The following is an 18,326-nucleotide window of genomic DNA, read 5'->3' on the forward strand; positions in this document are numbered from 1 at the left end:
ACTTTTTGTTTTCTATGCAGAGATTTATACTAGAAACTTAAGAAGCGATGATGGAGAAGAAAAGGGTGGAGAAAAAAAGAGGTTCCTGTCCTTTCTCAACTACATGAAAACATGTTTTTAGAAACCTACCTTATAGTTTTAACCTAAGCTTCATTTCAAATCAATCACATAAAGCAGTAATAATCAGGTTTCCTCTTTGATCTGATGACCATCTTATGAATTATTTTCCTATACAAATTCACTTAATAGTAATTAATGTATTTTAGATGTAACTAAAGGAGGCAATCCAATTTCTCAAATGTACAGGTTATACCACGTAAATTTGTAACACATATTTGACAAATATTACATATGACATTAGTGGGGAAATATTACATTGTTGAATATACTTCTATCTGTTTTCTCTGACCACTTTGAAGAAAAACTCTGGTGCCCTTAGAAGATGTATTAGTGGAAAATCTCTGGTCTGTTACATTTGTCCCGTTGCATAGAGAAGAGAAAACAAAACAATTGATGTGACTTCAGAGAGATTATTCTCAGTAATTCAATTTTCTTATTTCTAAAATGAGGGGATTCAACAGATGAACATTTGGATTCTTGTGGCTTTACTGTCTCTTGGTTCAGTGAGTGACACTGGCTTGGGATTCTTGTCATTATTCATCAGAAGAGCTCCTAGGAACTACCTACTTTACTAAGTAAAGTAGCCAGGGACTTTTGTCTTTGATTCATGATAGCTAGTAATGGAGAAAGTGTCTCAGTAATCATACTTGATGTTAGAAAACCACAACATTTTCACTATTTGCATCTGTTCTATATTCTAGAGATCAAGGATAAAGTATTATATCACAGTGAGTATTAATTTTTTAGAAAAGTTCATTATTTAACTATATCATTATACCATTTTCATGGGAGGTAATATTTTCTGTGTTTTTAAATTATTAATAGTTTATCTTTTTTTTTCCCAACATAGAATCATTTGAGTATCAAAGTATGGGACGCTAATTGTCAAAGACATTTGAACTATTTTATTTTTCTTTGAAATGTTTAAATTATAATCTTATTTATGGATCTTTCACATTATTCGAATTAAACTAGTCATACAATAAATTCTTCTAAATAAACATCTTTTAAAATCTCTAATCTTGGTTTGGCTTATAGGCCTGTTTTATCTTCTGTGTGTGATGAAAATGCGTAAGGGAATTTCTACTCCATAGTCTATGCTTTCCCTTATGAACATTTTAAATCTTAAAATGCTTGAAATTCAGAAATTAGAGTTTTTAATTTATTACATTTTCTGAATCTCACCTAATAAGTAGACACCCCCCGCCAAGCTTACATCTACTATTCAGAGTAACAAGTAAAATACAGTTCCCAATATTATTATGAATGAAATCTGTTATAATAATTGAAAGCCACTCTTTAGATTTTATTTATTTTATTTTGGGGGAGACAGGGTCTCAGTCTGTCACCCAGGCAGGAGTGCAGTGGTGTAGTCTTGGCTCACTGCAGCCTCTACCTCCCCAGGCTCAGATGATCCTCTCACCTCAGCCTCCTGAGTAGTTGGAACTACAGTCTCTCAACATCATGCACAGCTAATTTTTGTATTTTTTGTAGAAATGGGGTTTCACCGTGTTGCCCAGGCTGGTCTCAAACTCCTGGGCTACAGTGAACCTCTCACCTCAGCCTCCCAAAGTGCTAGGATTACAGGCATGTGCCACTATGCCTGGCTGACATCCTAACCTCAACTCTTGTAGTAGTGTTCTTTTATTTGCATATTGTGTAAATTTTTATAAGTACTTTTTTTTTATATTAAGGACATAGTTTTGGTTTTTTCTCCCCTAATTTGTTAGGACTTTGTTACCTCTAAAGCAAGGGCATCCAATCTTTTGGCTTTCTGGGGCCATGTTGGAAGAAGAAATACACTAACACTAAAGATAGCTGATGAGCTTAAAAAAATTGCAGAGGAGTCTCATAATGTTTTAAGAAAGTTTGTAAACTGGCGTTGGGCCTCATTCAAAGCTGTTCCATGGGCTGCAGCTGGTTGAATTTGCTCTAAAGGAATATCATCTCTCCGCTAGGTGATGATAAGAGGAATATCATCTCTCTCCTAACAGAGAAATGATATTCTTCTTATCATCTCCTATTAAACTAAACCAATGCATATATCTGGGAAAACTATAGAAAACTACAAATTGTCATAGGTCTGCGAAGAGGAAAAGAACATATGCTGATAAAAATACTTTATCTGATACATGCCTAATCAAATAAAGTTGCAAAACAAATAAGCCTGCAAACAGTAAAAGTGTTTATAAGGAACCCACCCTCGTTTATTGAGTAAAAGTAAATGACTATGATGATAAAACTAGAGGAGTGAGCCTTCTAGCCAGGGGCAGTGGCTCACACCTGTAATCCCAGCACTTTGGGAGGCTGAGGCAGATGGGTCACAAGGTCAGGAGATCGAAACCTTCCTGGCCAACATGGTGAAACCCTGCCTCTACTAAAAATGCAAAACTTAGCTGGGTGTGGTGGTGCATGCCTGTAGTCCCAGCTACTCAGGAGGCTGAGGCAGGAGAATCACTTGAACCCAGGAGATGGAGGTTGCAGTGAGTCAAGATCACGCTGCTGCATCCCAGACTGATGACAGAGTGAGACTCTGTCAAAAAAGAAAAAAAAAAAAAAAAAAAAAGAGTAAGCCTTCTTCTTCTTTCAACTGAAATAGCTGGTATAGAACCTGTCCTCTAACTATAACTAGCAAAAGAAACTGAACATATATATTTTACAATTGTTTTCAGAAATGAGAGAATAGACAGATTACAATCATGATCCCTGAAAGAATGATAGCTAAGGAGGCAGGTCATAAAATTGCCAAGCTTTACTTTTGGAGGCAATTTTTGGACTATTATCCAAGAGAACCAAAATAGAGCAGGATGGTTTAAACTGATAAAAGGAGAAGGAAATTGGGGGAGGCTGAGGCTGCTGGAATTTTCATGGCAAAGTACTAGAAGGGGTGACCTACACAGAGAAAGAATTTCAGAATCTTTAATTGGTTGATTAACGCTAATTTGGTCATGCTTAGGGTAAAACCTCATAAGGCCAGCAAATGAACAACTGTCAGAGAGATTTAAGCTGAAAAAAATTCCAGAGGTCAATAGTGCTGGGAGGTGTCTGAATTCTAACTAGGCAGAAAAAAACTATCATTGAACATTTAGAGCATTCAGAAGAGATCACAGAAAGTCATGTCTTAGTAGTAAGGCTAAACTAGGATTACAGAAAGACTACTCTAGACCCATCTTAAGAATATTTCAAAACAATTGTGAAAAATATTATGCAAAGATAGAAGTAATGTATCTGCTTGCCAAAATAAACTTCAACACTAAAGGAAGAAAACAAAATGCTAGTACTCAACAATGTAACTTATGCTGTGTCTAGCATCCACTCACAAATACAAATTGCTAACTATGCAAAAAAAAAAAAAAGCATCAACTTATGACCCATACCTAGGAGAAAATTTATCAGTAAGAAGAAAATATTTATCAATAGGATGCAATTAGAAAAAAGAAGCTTAAAGTAGCTATTTAAAAATCAGAAATAGGGCAAAGGATTTAAAAGAAAATAAGGACATCTTAAAAACAGAAATAGAAGATTTAAAAAGTAAACAAATGGAACTACTAGGACTAAAATATATAATAAAATGAAAAAAAAATCACTGTCAGATTTACAGCAGATTAGTAACTGGGGAAGAAAAGAACTATGAACTTGAAAACAAACCAGTAACTGGCTCACGCCTGTAATCCCAGCACTTTGCGAGGCCAAGGTGGGTGAATCATCTGAGACCAGGAGTTATAGACCAGCCTAGGCCAGATGGTGAAACCCCATCTCTACTAAAAATGCAAAAATTAGCCAGGCATGGTGGTACCTGTGGTCCTATCTACTTGGGAGGCTGAGATGGGAGGATCACATGAGCCTCAGGAAGTAGAGGCTGCAGTGAGCCAAGATCACACCACTGCACTTCTGCCTGGGCAACAGAGAAAGATCCTGTCTCAAAAAAAAAAAAAAAAAAAAAAAGAAGAAAAGAAAAGAAAAAGAAAAAAACAAACTCAATAAAAACAATTCAATCCTAAGTTTTGGTAAAAGAAAACCTAAAGAAACAGAAATGAATAGAGCGTCTATGATCTATGAAAGATATCAAGCAGTGTGTATAACTGGAGTCTCAAAAAGAGAAAAAAGAGATAGGGATGGGAAAAAAAAAAAAACATGGCCAAAAGTTTTTAATTAACAAGAGTCTTACTTCACATCATTCATTAAAATTAACTCAAATTAAGTATAGACTTGTATGTACTGCAAATCTCTACAACTTTTGGAAGCAAACATAGGAAAAATTGTTTGTGTCTACTGCACAGCCAAAGATTTTGACAGAAGAAGCACAAGCCATGAAAGAAAAATATGTATATATAAAAATTAGACTTTGTCAAAAGTAAAAATATATGCTCTTTAAAGAAAACTGTTAAAGAAAAGTTAAACCACTAAATATAAGGGAGTATTTTTGATATATACAAATCTGTCAAAAGATCTGTGTCCCGGAAACAGACACTTCACAAAACAAGACATAAATGGCCAATAATGACATAAAAGATGTTCAACATCTGTAGCCATCAAGGAAATTCAAATTAAAACTACAATATCTTACTATACCCCAGAGGTGTCTAAAGAAGAATTGTCTTGGGCCACACATAAAATATACTAACACTAATGATAGCTGATGAACTAAAAAAAAAAAATTGCAAAGAAATCTCATAATGTCTTAAGAAAGTTTACAAATTTGTGTTGGGCCACATTCAAATGCATCCTGGGTCACAGGGTTGAACAAGTTTTCTATAAACCATCAGAAAGGCTAAAATTAGGAAGTCTAATGGTACCAAAAATTGGTAAGATATGGAGGAACTGGAAAGTCCTCGTATTGCCAGTGGAAACAAAATGCTACAACTATTTTGGAAAACAACTTGCTGTTTTCGTTATGTTTTGTTTTACAGTTAAACCCACATATACCATGTGACCCAGCAATTACCCTCTTAGATATTTATCCAAGGTAAACTGAAACACACACCCACACAAGGATTTGCATATGAATGTTCGCAGCAGCTTTATTCGTAATTGTGAAAAACAGGCAACAATCAGAATGTCCATCAACATGTGAATTAATAAAGAAATGATAGTTTATTCATATAATGGAATACCGTTCAGTTAAAAGGAACACACCACTGATACAAGTAACAATGTGGATTACTCTCAAAATTATACTAAGGTGAATAAAGACAAAGACACAACAGAATGTCTGTTTGATATTCTTTACATGAAATTCTAGAAGAGGCAGAACAGATCAGTGATTGCCTGGGGCAGGACTGCAAAGAAGCATGAGAAAAGATTTTGGCACGATGGAGATAGATTATTTCATGATTGAGGGAGTGGTTACATAAGTGCATACATATGTAAAAACACATTGAACTGTACACTTAAATATGGGTGCATTTATTGTAAAGTCATGTGTCGTTTAATGAAGGGTATGGATTCTGAGAAATGCATCAGTATGCAATTGCGCCACTGTGCCAACAACATAGAGTCTACTTACACAAACCTAGATGCTCAGCCTACTACAAACCTAGGCTATATGGCATAGCTTATTGCTGTTAGGCTACAAACCTGCACTGAGTGTTACTGTACTGAATACTGTAGGCAATTGTAACACAGTAGTGTTTGTGTACCAAAACACGGAAAACATAGCTAAACACAGGAAAGTACAGTAAAAATAAAGCATAATCTTACAGGACCACCTTCAAATAGTGGTCCATCCTTGACTAAAATGTCATTAGAAGGTACATGACTGTATATAAAATAAGCCTCAGTAAAGTAGTTTCAAAATAAGATTTAAAAGATCCTAAGAGAGGAAATCTATAACCGAGATCGAAACCTTTCATGATAGAATATAAATTCTCATTAAATGAGCAGAACTGTTTTGAAAAATTGATGGTCTACCAGCCACAAGCAACTGTGGTATTTAACTCACAGTTATATGATTTGTCTGTCACATGATGCTGTATCTTACCTCACTCTGCAATCCAAACCTTATCTTTATTTCCCTGTCTTAGATTGCCCAGTACACTAGGGAAGGACAGCATCAACATTAGGCATACAGATGATTTGTTAATGTCTATGGGAAAATAAGAAAAATTATAATACTATTCATTTTGCAGATTATTATTATAAAGAGATTATTTGCATATTGATTTAAGTATATTTTGTTCCTAGGAATGTCATACGATCGTTCCTAGGAATGTCATATGATCATTCCTACATGTTTCTAATACTCAGGTTGTGAGGCTTTATTTCAAAAAATTTAGCATTTATATCCCACTCAAATATAAATTACAATTCTAGCTGAGTTCTGGAAAACAGGACAAAAAGGGTAATGGATATATTTTAAGTGATTCAGGTGGAGTGTATCAATATAGAAGATATTATATATAAATAAAAGCTTTTAAAGGATAATGCTTTCTGTGTCTGTTTGGAAGATATTATATATAAATAAAAGCTTTTGAAGGTTAATGCCTTCCGTTTCTGTTTGGTAATTCCAAACACTCTCTCTACTCTTAATATCAACTCAGCATATTTAAATTTGGCATTTAAAAATTGCTCACCATAGTGCCTTTAGTAGCTAAAAAGAATCCTGAATAATGAAATTGAGATAGCCAAGTGTAAAGGGGTCCCCAGAGAAACTCCAACTGGCCTGTGCATTGGGAAGAGTTCGCATTGGGTTGGATCCTCAAGAAGTTTGCGCCATTTGCATGGGGGGAGAAGCCTGGCCTCTCTTGTTCCAGGGTGGAACCTGGAATTCAATCTACCAGGTGGAAAGCCTATCCTAGCAGCACTCCTGCTCTGCTGAGAGTCCCTGTTTTCTTTGTTTTCCTTTTTGCCCAATAAATTCTATTTTTCTCACCCTTCAAAGCATCTGTGAGCCTCATCTCTCATGGCCATGCAACAAGAACCTGGCTTTCAGCTGAACTGAGGAGAAAGTCCTACAACAAAATGTTGATAATAAATAAGGGATGCATACCTACGTTCCCTCTTTTGGTTGTATAGTTACCACTCTTGCCACTTACCAGGATCATCCAGTTATATAAAAAATGTTCAGTAATGATGATGGTAATAAAGAATTGCACAAATTATTAGGAGATTAAATATGATAGACAAAGCAGTTTTTATTGATACTAGTGGTTGTACACATTTATGGAGTACATGTATATTTTGTTACATGTACGCACTGTATAATGATCAAGTCAGGGTACTTGGGGTGTGCTGGGAATATTTTAAGTCCTCTCTTCTAGCAATTTTGAAATATATGATATGCTGTTAATTATAATCACGCTACTCTGCTATTGACCATTATTAGAACGTATTCCTTCTCACTAGCTGTATGTCTGTACCCATTAACAACCTCTCCCACGCACAGGCACACTCTTCCCAGTCTTCAGTATCTATTATTATTCTACTCTCTTTCTCCAGGAGATAGAGTCTTGTCTTTTTAGTTCCTATGTATGAGTCAGAAGACACAATGTTTGTCTTTCTGTACTGGCCTCACTTAGCACTTTCACTTAATATAATGGTCTCCAGTTTCATTCATGTTGCTGTAAATGACACTCTCGATTAAAATTTTTTTTTTAATTAGAGGTAACATTATGAGTTAATTTAAAAATCAAACTACAAGTATTTCCAGAAAAGATAAGAAAACCAATATTATACAGATAAATATTCAGGATCCATTTAATTTGTAAACCTACCTCCTGTCTACTTTAATATGAAAGCAGTTATATAACATGTAATAATTATGATAGTGTAGCAAAAAGGCCATTATCTCCATTTTGTAGTATTTATTAATTTCTCTAAGGAAGCACTGAACAAAGTGTACTTAAATGAAAACCATTTATGGGCTAGGTACAATGCCTTATGCCTGTAATCCCAGTACTTTGAGAGGCCAGGACAGGTGGATCACCTGAGGTCAGAAGTTCAAGACAAGCCTGGCTAACATAGCAAAATCCTGTGTCTACCAAAAATACAAAAATTGGCCAGGTGTGGTGGTGTGCACCTGTAGTCCCAGATACCTGGAAAGCTGAAGCAGGAGAGTCATTTGAATCTGGGAAGTTTGAGCAACAGAGACAGACTCCATTTTAAAAAAATAAAACAAAACATATACGAACATAATTTTGATACTTCACTAACATTCTGGGCTTTTGTAACTAAGTCATGGATCAGATATGATAATTCAGATGTTTTAGGTTAAATAAGCTCCATATTAGAACTGGATTGCAATGAAAATTTTTATAAGACCCTTTTGCTTATAGAATGGAATACGTAGCTTGGGTTACCACTGGGATCTTCTTTTCTTTAAACAAGAACATTCATCCACACTTTCATGGTAAACACCAGTTGTTGGCATTAAAATTGGTTATACAATACTGGAGCAAATATACAACCATAGAACACATGAAACCCATCCAAAAATGTTTATATTAAGAAATCACGCTTATAAAGAAGAGTATAACTCTGTAATATTAAAAAAAATCTTCAGGAGTAAAAAGCTTTCCCAGATAGACAAAGGAGCAATGCACGAAGTATATGAAGGAGAAGCTATTTAGGCTTCTGAGTCACTCCAACACTGTTTCATTCATCAGAAAAAGAGTTACAGTGGGAAACAGGCAATATTTTTTTTTAGATGGAGTCACATTCTGTTACCCAGGATGGAATGCAGTGATGTGATCTTGGCTCACTGTAACCTCCGCCTCCCAGGTTCAAGTGATTCTCCGGCCTTGGCTTCCTAAGTAGCTGGGATTACAGGTGTGTGCCACCATACCTGGATGATTTTTTGTATTTTTAGAAAAGCTAAGGTTTTACCATGTTGGCCAGCTGGTCTCAAACTCCTGAACTCAGGTGTTCCACCTCCCTCAGCCTCCCAAGGGCTGAGATTACAGGCATTGTTGTATATATCATTTCATCACCCAGGTTTTAAGCCCAGCACCCAAAGTTATCTTTTCTGCTCCTCTCCTTCCTCCCATCCTCCACCCTCAAGTAGGCCCCAGCATCTGCTGTTCCTCCTCTATGTGTTCATGTGTTCTTATCATTTAGCTCACATTTATAAGTGAGAACATGTGGTATTTGGTTTTCTGTTCCTGCATTTGTTTGCTAAGAATAATAGCCTCCAGTTTCATGTCTTGTTTTTTTTATGACTGCATAGTATTCCACAGTGTATATGTACCACATTTTCTTCATCCAATCTGTCACTGATAGGCATTTAGGTTGATTCCATGTCTTTGTTATTGTGAGTAGTGCTGCAATGAAAATTTGCAGTCATGTGTCTTTATGGTAGAACGATTTATATTCCTCTGCTCATATACCCACTGATGAAATTGCTGGGTTAAATGGTGGTTCTGCTTTTAGCTCTTTGAGGAATTGTGCGACTGCTTTCCATATGGTTAAACTAAATTACACTCCCACCAACAGTGTATAAGTGTTTTTTCCCCTCTGCAACCTCACCAGCATCTATTATTTTTTTGACTTTTTAATAATCATTCTGACTTGTGTTGAGATGGTATCTCATTGTAGTTTTGATTTGCATTTATCTAATGATCAGTGATATTGAATTCTTTTTTCATATGCTAGTTAGCTGCATGTATGTCTTCTTTTGAGAAGTGTCCATGTTCTTTGCATACTTTTAAATGGGTCGTTTGTTATTTTCTTCTAAATTTGTTTAAGTTCTTCATATATACTTTGTCAGGGGCATAGTTTGCAAAAATTTTCTTCCATTCTGTAGATTGTCTGTTTACTCTATTGACAGTTTCTTTTGCTGTGCAAAAGCTCTTAGGTTTAGTTAGACCTCACATGTCAATTTTGGCTTTTGTTGTGATTGCTTTTGGCGTCTCTGTCACAAAATCTTTGTTTGTTCCTATGTTCAGGATGGTATTGCTTAGGTTGTCTTCCAGAGTTTTTATTGTTTTGGGTTTTACATTTAAATCTTTAATCCATTTTGAGTTGATTTTTGCGTATGGTATGAGAAAGGAGTCCAGCTTCAATCTTCTGCATATGGCTAGCCAGTTATCTCAGCACCATTTAATGAATAGGGAGTTATTTACCCATTGCTGATTTTTGTCAGCTTTGTTGAAGATCAGATGATCATAGACGCATGGCCTTATTTCTGGGCTCTCTATTGTGTTCCACTGGTCTCCAGCTGATGAACAACCTCAGCAAAGTTGTAGGATATAAAATCAATGTACAAAAATCACTAGCATTCCTATACACCAACAACAGCCAAACCAAGAGCCAAATCTAGAAAGGCAATCTCATTCACAATTGCCATGTAAAGAATAAAAAACCTAGGAAAACAGCTAACCGGGGGAAAGTGAAAGGTCTCTACAATGAGAATTAAAAAACACTGCTCAAAGAAATCAGAGAAGAGACAAACAAATGAAAAAACATCCCATGGTCATGGGTAGAAAGAATCAAAATGGCCATACTCCTCAAAGCAATTTACAGAGTCATTGCTATTTCTATCAAACTACCAATGACATTTTCCACAGAACTAGAAAAAACTATTTTAAAATTAACATGAAGCCCAAAAAGCCCCAATAGCCAAAGCAATCCTAAGCAAAAATAACAAAACTGGAGGCATCACTTTCCCGACTTCAAATTGTACCATAAGGCTACAGAATGTCATCTAAAGATGTATAGTACACCTGGACAAATCCTATTTGTAATAGAGATTAGCACTTTTGCCAAATTATCTCACAGTTTATTGTGTACTTAGTGGGTATTTTTTCAAAAATTAGATTCGCGTATAATATTCCAAATGGTTTGTGTTCATTTAAAAAAAAAAAAAAAAGAACTGTAAGTGGCTCTGGTGCCCTGCTATGATGAGGTGTTTCCAAAAGTCCTTGTAACTAAAATATGGCACTTACATTTAATCCCTTCAAAATGAATTGTACATATGTGAGTATTTGCATTAAACATAATTAGCTAACCACAAGCCTATGCTTATGTCTGTATGGTATGTGTAATCTGTTTATGGAACAGGGCAGATGACATAATGTAGATTTTGGCAAATAATCACATTCTCCTTCCACAAATAACATTTGAAATGATAAAAACAACATACAGATGAATAGCTCCCAATAGGTAAAATCGTTATAACTCACATTTGCCAACACGGCTTTAATCCCATTTGTTGGTCACATATTTTGAAAGGGAGATGTACAATTCTAGTTTATGGCTCCACATTTCATTTTGACAGAAAGCCACTCTTGGGCATCAAGGATTTGAGACCAGGAAACACTGCAGTTGGAAAGGATGAGAGTGAGAGATGCATGAGAAAGCTAAGTTCAGGAATAAGCCATATGCTCCAGGTTAGCCTTGCTAAAAATGCCAACACCAGGATCAAATGCACAGTCTCAACCTCATTGTGCCCACCTCCAAATCCTTTGAAACAGATTCCAGTGATAGATTCTCCTTTCCCTCTCAAAAAAAAGAACGTCATCTAAAAATGTAGAGTTCTTCCTTCTCTGCTTCCTGTCACATGACAGTGTGGAAGCTCCTTTTACACATCCCCAGTGTAGAAGGACATGTCTCCTCCCTAGTTTTATTCAAATTGATGGATGTGTTGCCATTAATCACCAATTTTTTTCAGTATATCGTGATAGGATCCCAACTACTGTTAAACTGAATTCCTAGTTACTTTCTCATAAGTTTCCCATGTCTTGAAGACATTCTTTAAATACACATGCATGTCTTTCTGACTATGAAATATTTCCTATTCATTCTAGGTAATTGTGAATATTTAGAAAGATAAAGGGAAAGAAATTTTAAATCATTTAAAATTTAGATATAACAGCTGTTAGTATTTTTAAATTCATTTCTTTTTTTCTATGTATATACATTTAAAAATTCAGGCTTATACTCATGGATAATTGACAATTGAGATACAGATAATATTATAACCTATTTTCCAATGTCATTAAATATTCTTCATAATCTTCTAGGTATCTTTAGGGTCGTTGTCATGCCAGAATTGTGCTAATTGCATTGTAATTGTTTTCATTGTTGATATTATAATTAATAGCAATCTTTATACAAAAACAGTATCTGTGTTTCTGATGATTTCCTTAAGCTTGATATATCATTTGTCATGTTTTCAATGCATAGTAAACAATGAAAAAGTTCTAAAAATGTTGTTTAAAAAGATATTTACTAACTCACTTAACAAAAACTCTTACTATTATGGGGTTGCATGTAAAAAATTGATTAATTTTTTTTACTTTAGGCAATTTCTTTTTCCAAAAAGAATGTACAGTGACATATACTCTTAACTTTGGCCAGTGGATAGGATTCCAGTTCTCTTAAATCATTTCTTGCAACTACTTGGGAGCATGGTTATAATGCCAGGAGTCTAATTCTTGCAGGTGCCTGCAGGTTTCCATGCTCTAGCACTTCTATTCCCTGTCAAAAAGACATTGAGATCCTACCGTGAAAAAGATCAGGGTCGAAGGACAACATTATATAAGTAGTTTGCTTGTGCAACCTACTTGACTGGGTGAGATTGCCCTTTTATTTTAAAAGGAGATTGTGTCAAACTACCGTATAGAATTGTTGAGGTTTTAGCTAGACCATCAACTGGTACACAGTGAGAATTCAAATCACGTTAAATATTTTAACTTTAAAGATCCTGAAACATGGCCTGAGAGACATATAAAATCATTCCTTTATATTCAAGAGGCCATGGGATGCTTAGGAAAATTGAAGTAATTAGAATAGGGAATACAACATTATTAACTAACTGCAAAATGTACTTTTCTTAAGAAGATCAAAGAATCAGAGACTAGCGAGGATGTTAACAACATATTCTCCAACAAATTCTTTTCCAGAACATGTACTCCAACACACTGTTGTCCAGGGTGGTTAAGTGACTTGCTCAGGTGACATATTTAGTTTGTGTTGGAAAGAGGGTAAAAATTCACTTTTCCTAATTATCCATGTAGTGTTCTTCCCCTACACCAAGTTGCCACTTCAATGTCACCATGTGCTAACATTTTGTGTGTTTATTTTCATGAGGCTTCAGCAGATTTGGGGTGGTGGCCCAGAAATACGTAGTTTTAACAACCTCTTAAATGATTCCTTTCTGTGGACCACCCTGTGAGAAGCACTATTTTGAATGATATGGCTACTTTATTTCTGGCAGTTTTTATTTCCATGTGCTGACAAAATAGATATAAATGGAGCAAAATCTTTTTAAAAGCATGTTGATGTCTTCAGTTTCCAAATTGGTCGATTCCTAATTCCAGAGCTATGGAGAGAATTAATGTTGCTTCTTTGGTTCAGATCAGATCTGTTTCTTATCTTGCATGAGACTGTGAGAATTAAGTTATTATTAATATGGAAGAAAAGTGATAAACCCAAATTAACATGTATGCATAACTGGAAAATAAACTTAAAGACTTTCCTTTATATCTATCACCTATATCGATTCTTACATAACACAACAGCAGTGGAGATGATGCCTTCCATAGTATACAGTTCACCACCAGACTTTTCCATGGTTCTTCCTACCTAGAACATTTTCTGGGGTTGCAGTCTCTGAATTGATGTTGAGAGAAAAACTTAAGGAAGTAACCACTAGCACTCTGGCGAACTCCAAAATCAGCTCTGCTGCAAAAGCAATGTAACTGCCTGATTTTCTACAAAATCTAAGGCCCTGAGGTGGAGGAAAGATGGAAAAAAGAAGTTTTTAGGATCAAGATAGTTTTCTAGACCCATGGCAGTGCCTGGGTCTTTGGACAATGTCAAAAAACAAGTTAAGAAGCTTCCTGGGCACTAAAAATGTAGAGGTAAATTAAATGGGTTTTTTTTTTTTGTCTCTAAGGACTGACAGGCAACCAAACGAACAACGACAGTCCAGAGTAATGAGGGCTCTCATAGATAATGCATACAGTTGTGAGGAATATGATTTGAAATTGTGTCCTGGTTCTCTCACTACTGAGCTGTGTATGTCAAGTTAATTTCTGTTTCTGGATCTCATTCCTCAGCCATAAGGCAAGACGGGTGGATAGGATGGATTCTGAAGCCCACTCCAGCTCTAGTATTCTCTGGTTCTTAGTTATGGGAAGCAGTAACAATACACAGCTTCAGTTAAATAGTCACCATCAAAGAAAGTGGAGCAGCACTCATGTCTATAGTGAGGGAAGGAAGAAAGCAGCCATCGAACTATGGCGGGTCCCCAAGTGAAGCATAGTTGGTGGGTATATTACAGATGTTGGAAATTTAAAAATAATATATGTCATGTATATTGAGATGTGAAGTCTCAGGGTAATTCAATAGCAAAAATTAATAAAGTTAATTTTTCCTGACTTAAAAAATGGTAATAATAAGGAAAAATTCTTTTCCAGAAAGGAAAAGAATGCATTTACAAGTAAAATGAAGCTAAAAGGAATAAAATGAACAGGGCTGATGGTTCTTAGCAATCACATGTTCGCCAGTCAGCTGTTTATAATAAGCTTAGACTTTAAATTGATTAATTATTTTATTGAACTGGCTTTTCTTTTGAAAATAGTTACATCAAATAGTGTGAAAATGCATACAGATGTAGTTGCTTCTTTGAGATTATTGAGACTGTATGAGCAAATGGAAGATAGATCGTTTGATAATAGAAATAAAGATTAATCTTATGTTTAGAAATATCTGGAACAGTTTTAGCATTAAAGGTACAATATGTAAATTTTAAAAGACAATTAGCTTATTTGTAATATTGGATTGGTATTATCACTAACATTGGTATTATGATTAATTACTGAAGATTAATGTATTTGTGGTAATTCATTTTGCAGAGTTAATTAGTTATTTCTTCCTTCTAAAATGTAGTAAAATATGTGTGGCATTTTCATGAGTAGCTAAACTTCATAAGGATGTTACAATAGGTCTTTGTTTATAGAGGCAAAAAGATTATGAGACTTTACAATAATTGAAGAGAGCATTTATTTAATTATAGATATTTTCACTATAATTTTAGAGGAAATACACAATTACATAAACACTGAATATAATATCTTTTTAATTTACATAGTGTGGTCTTAAACATATACTCTAAAATAAACCAGAGCCATAATTATATAGACTTTTGAAGTTAATGCCAAATCTTTTCACCAAATACAAGAATCCATTATTTTGTTTGTAAATATGTTATTATATCAACACTTCTAGCCACTAATATATGTTAAATTCTGGAGAATAACTATTTATACTTTCCTATCCTTTTGAAATACCTGCATAATTTCCCCTGGTTAATATTTTAGAAGAATATAATTGGCAAGTATTTTTAAAATATACTTATTATTAAGCTATATTCGAAGTTCTATGTGGAATACACTGCTTACAGTTTCGAGTTCATAAGGCTGCATTTCAAGAACCTGTCTTTCCACTTTTAACCATAATTGATATGCTTATTGTATTTAACAATTCTACACACATTGAAGTGATTTGTTTGTTCAGTACATATTGCTAACATATTTTGTACAGTGTTTTCTATAATCCATACTTTTATAAATACTGAATAAAATAATTGATTCACTTATTTGAATTTTCTATAGTATACAGTGGATCTCTAAGCATATGAGGATTTTTAAATCTTAAAAGAGTTTCTGGGGATTATTGTGCATTTCGTTTTTTAAAGATTCGATTCTCTTAAGCAGTCTTCATCATTTACTATGATTAAGCATGAGAATTCACACCTGAACTTATATGAACTCTGCCTTCAGAGAACTTAGAAATTAAGGGTAAATAGGACACATGCACCATCAAATAAGACAGAAAGAAAATAAAAAGTCGTATGTTTTATAACAGAGAAATAAACAAATTCAGAAAAGATGAAACTGTAAAAAGAGACTCAAGACCCTTTGTTTCTTATCTACCTCTCATGATTTTTACAGTTTCATCTTTTCTGAATTATCTGTCACCTATTTTCAGCACTGGATACCATCTACAGCTTCCACTTGTAACCCTTTCTCCACTTGACTTTCAGGGTGGCACACACACATGGTTTTCTTCTAATTTTCCATTCTCTTCTTCTTAGTATCTTTTACTGTTTCTCCTCATTATCTGACCTCTTCACTGAATCCCAGGACTCAATTCTTAGAACACTTTATATTGCTGTCCATTCTCACTCCCATGATTCTCTTATCCAATCTCTTTGCTTTAAAGGTCATCTTTACTTTGATGGCTCCAGCCTGCAACCCCATCTCATTATCCTACAGCCTAGCTGATAAGGTTGCCAGATTTAACAAATAAAAATACAAGTAAAATGGGTATCTTGGACAACAAATGAATAATTTTTAGTATAAGTATGTACCATTATATACCTGGGATATACTTATATTAAGCCATTTTTTAATATGAAATTTTAACTTCACTGATCATCCTGTATTTTATCTGATAAGACTACTACCTAACATCTCCAATTTGATGTCCAAAAAAAGTCCCAAATGTAAAATATCCTGAATTTTGCTCCAAACATTCCAACAAATATCATTTTTTCTTGTAGTCATCCTTGTCTCAGATAAAGGCAGCTCCATTCTTCCAATTTCTCAGAACAAAAACAATTGTCTTGACTTTTATCTTACACTCACATATACGGTGGATCCTGTGTATGAAATCCATCATACATGGATCCATCATCACATCTCATTATGTCTAACCTCAAATACCACATGTTCAGAATTTGGCCTTTTCTCATGGCCCTACTGCAGCTACCTTGGCCCAAGTTGCCACTGTCTCATCTCCTAATCGTCTCTCTGCTTCAGCCTCTGGCTCCTCTCAGCATGTTTTCAAAACAGCAACTAAACTACATAAATGGATGGGTAAGGACAGGTGCCACTATAAAGGATGCAACTGCTTCAGAAGATAGCGCCAACCTTGGGTACAAAACCTTCAGAAATAAAAACATGCGTATTTGAATCCTGTCCAGGTTGTTTTTAATAACTTTTCAACTAGTAAAACTTTGCCACCCACTAAACGTTTCTCTCTCAAGGCTGACGCTAGGAAGATAAGCTGTCATTATATGGCCCTTGTTTGCATTCCTGAAGTCACGTCACACTGTAGGAAATGCTCCCAAAAGTCGTGGCTGCATAACCAAAGCTGAACTCTTTCAAAATTTGAGAAATTTTAAAAGGTCAACAATTAAAATAGCTATTAAATGCTACTTTCTGCTGTTTTTCTATGTAATAACAATAGATAACACTTATTTAGAATTTACAATGTGCCAGACTCTGCTCTAAGAATTTCATGTAGATTTTGTACTACTGTATCATTATTTGCCAATGAAGAATAGAAAGAGGAAGTGACTTGCTCAGGTAACACAGTGAGAGCCAGGGATCCAGATCCAGCCGTATAACCTTGGAGGCCCCTCTCTTAACCATCAGACTATACACATGTAGCTCCAGCAAGTAAGGGGCTCCTTCACCTGAGCTGTTTAGAGTCTTTTTGTTTTGTTTTGTTTTGTTTTTCTTCTTTTAATTATTTAGAGTTCTTATTTTTCTGGACATTCTTATAGCAATAGTTTTCTCTGTTACCAGAAAAACAAGATGTAAATAAACTTGAAAATATAAATTGGCTATTGAAATTCATACACCCAAGCACACACATATACACATTCCCAGAATATGAAAAGGCTATTATGTTGACATCTATAGCCCAACCTGCAGAGATAATGTTTGGAAGATTAGAACTTAGTAATTATGCTTTTCTGACACTCCTTGAAATCATGTTGGTTAAACAATTAAAGTATATTCTGAAGCCCAACAGTTATTACTGATGAGTTAAATATCATGGCTTAGTATTGTGAGGGGGTCTCTCCTGTGATGCTCAAGAGGCTTATGCAGCTGTTCTGTGGCTCTTTCCGAATCTCACAACCCCAAAAAGGCTGGCAAAGCACCCTGATGGAAGCCATCCACAGATGAGCACTGCATTCCTCACAGCCTTTATTAGTCACATAGGAGAGACTTTTCCAACATGAACAGGCAAAGTAAAAAAATCTCATCAGCAAAGATGAGTCAGAAATTCTCGAGTTTAATTCTGACTGTGCTCATCATCTGGCCATAGGAAAGTTAATCATCACTTAAGGCCACAAGATTTCTTTGCGAGATTAGTTCACAGCATTATTCATAGATCTGTTACACAGTGATAACACAGTAATGTGGAAATGGCCGTGTGGGTATTTTCAGATAGGATTAGTTTCTTTTTAATAA

The 18,326-nt window shown here is 35.1% G+C and overlaps 1 long non-coding RNA gene across 1 annotated transcript in view; it reads right to left on the reverse strand.

The window, feature by feature from the left end:
• Positions 1–18,326, reverse strand: part of LOC116563601 — a 204,106-nt gene that overhangs the window by 33,304 nt on the left and 152,476 nt on the right. The window contains exon 3 of the long non-coding RNA XR_004274479.1: positions 6,101–6,205. This is a non-coding gene — a long non-coding RNA (uncharacterized LOC116563601). The remainder of the gene's footprint in view (positions 1–6,100; positions 6,206–18,326) is intronic.

The sequence above is a fragment of the Sapajus apella genome, unplaced genomic scaffold (assembly GCF_009761245.1).
Source record: "Sapajus apella isolate SASKATOON/1434 unplaced genomic scaffold, GSC_monkey_1.0 scaffold35, whole genome shotgun sequence".
NCBI lineage: Eukaryota > Metazoa > Chordata > Mammalia > Primates > Cebidae > Sapajus > Sapajus apella.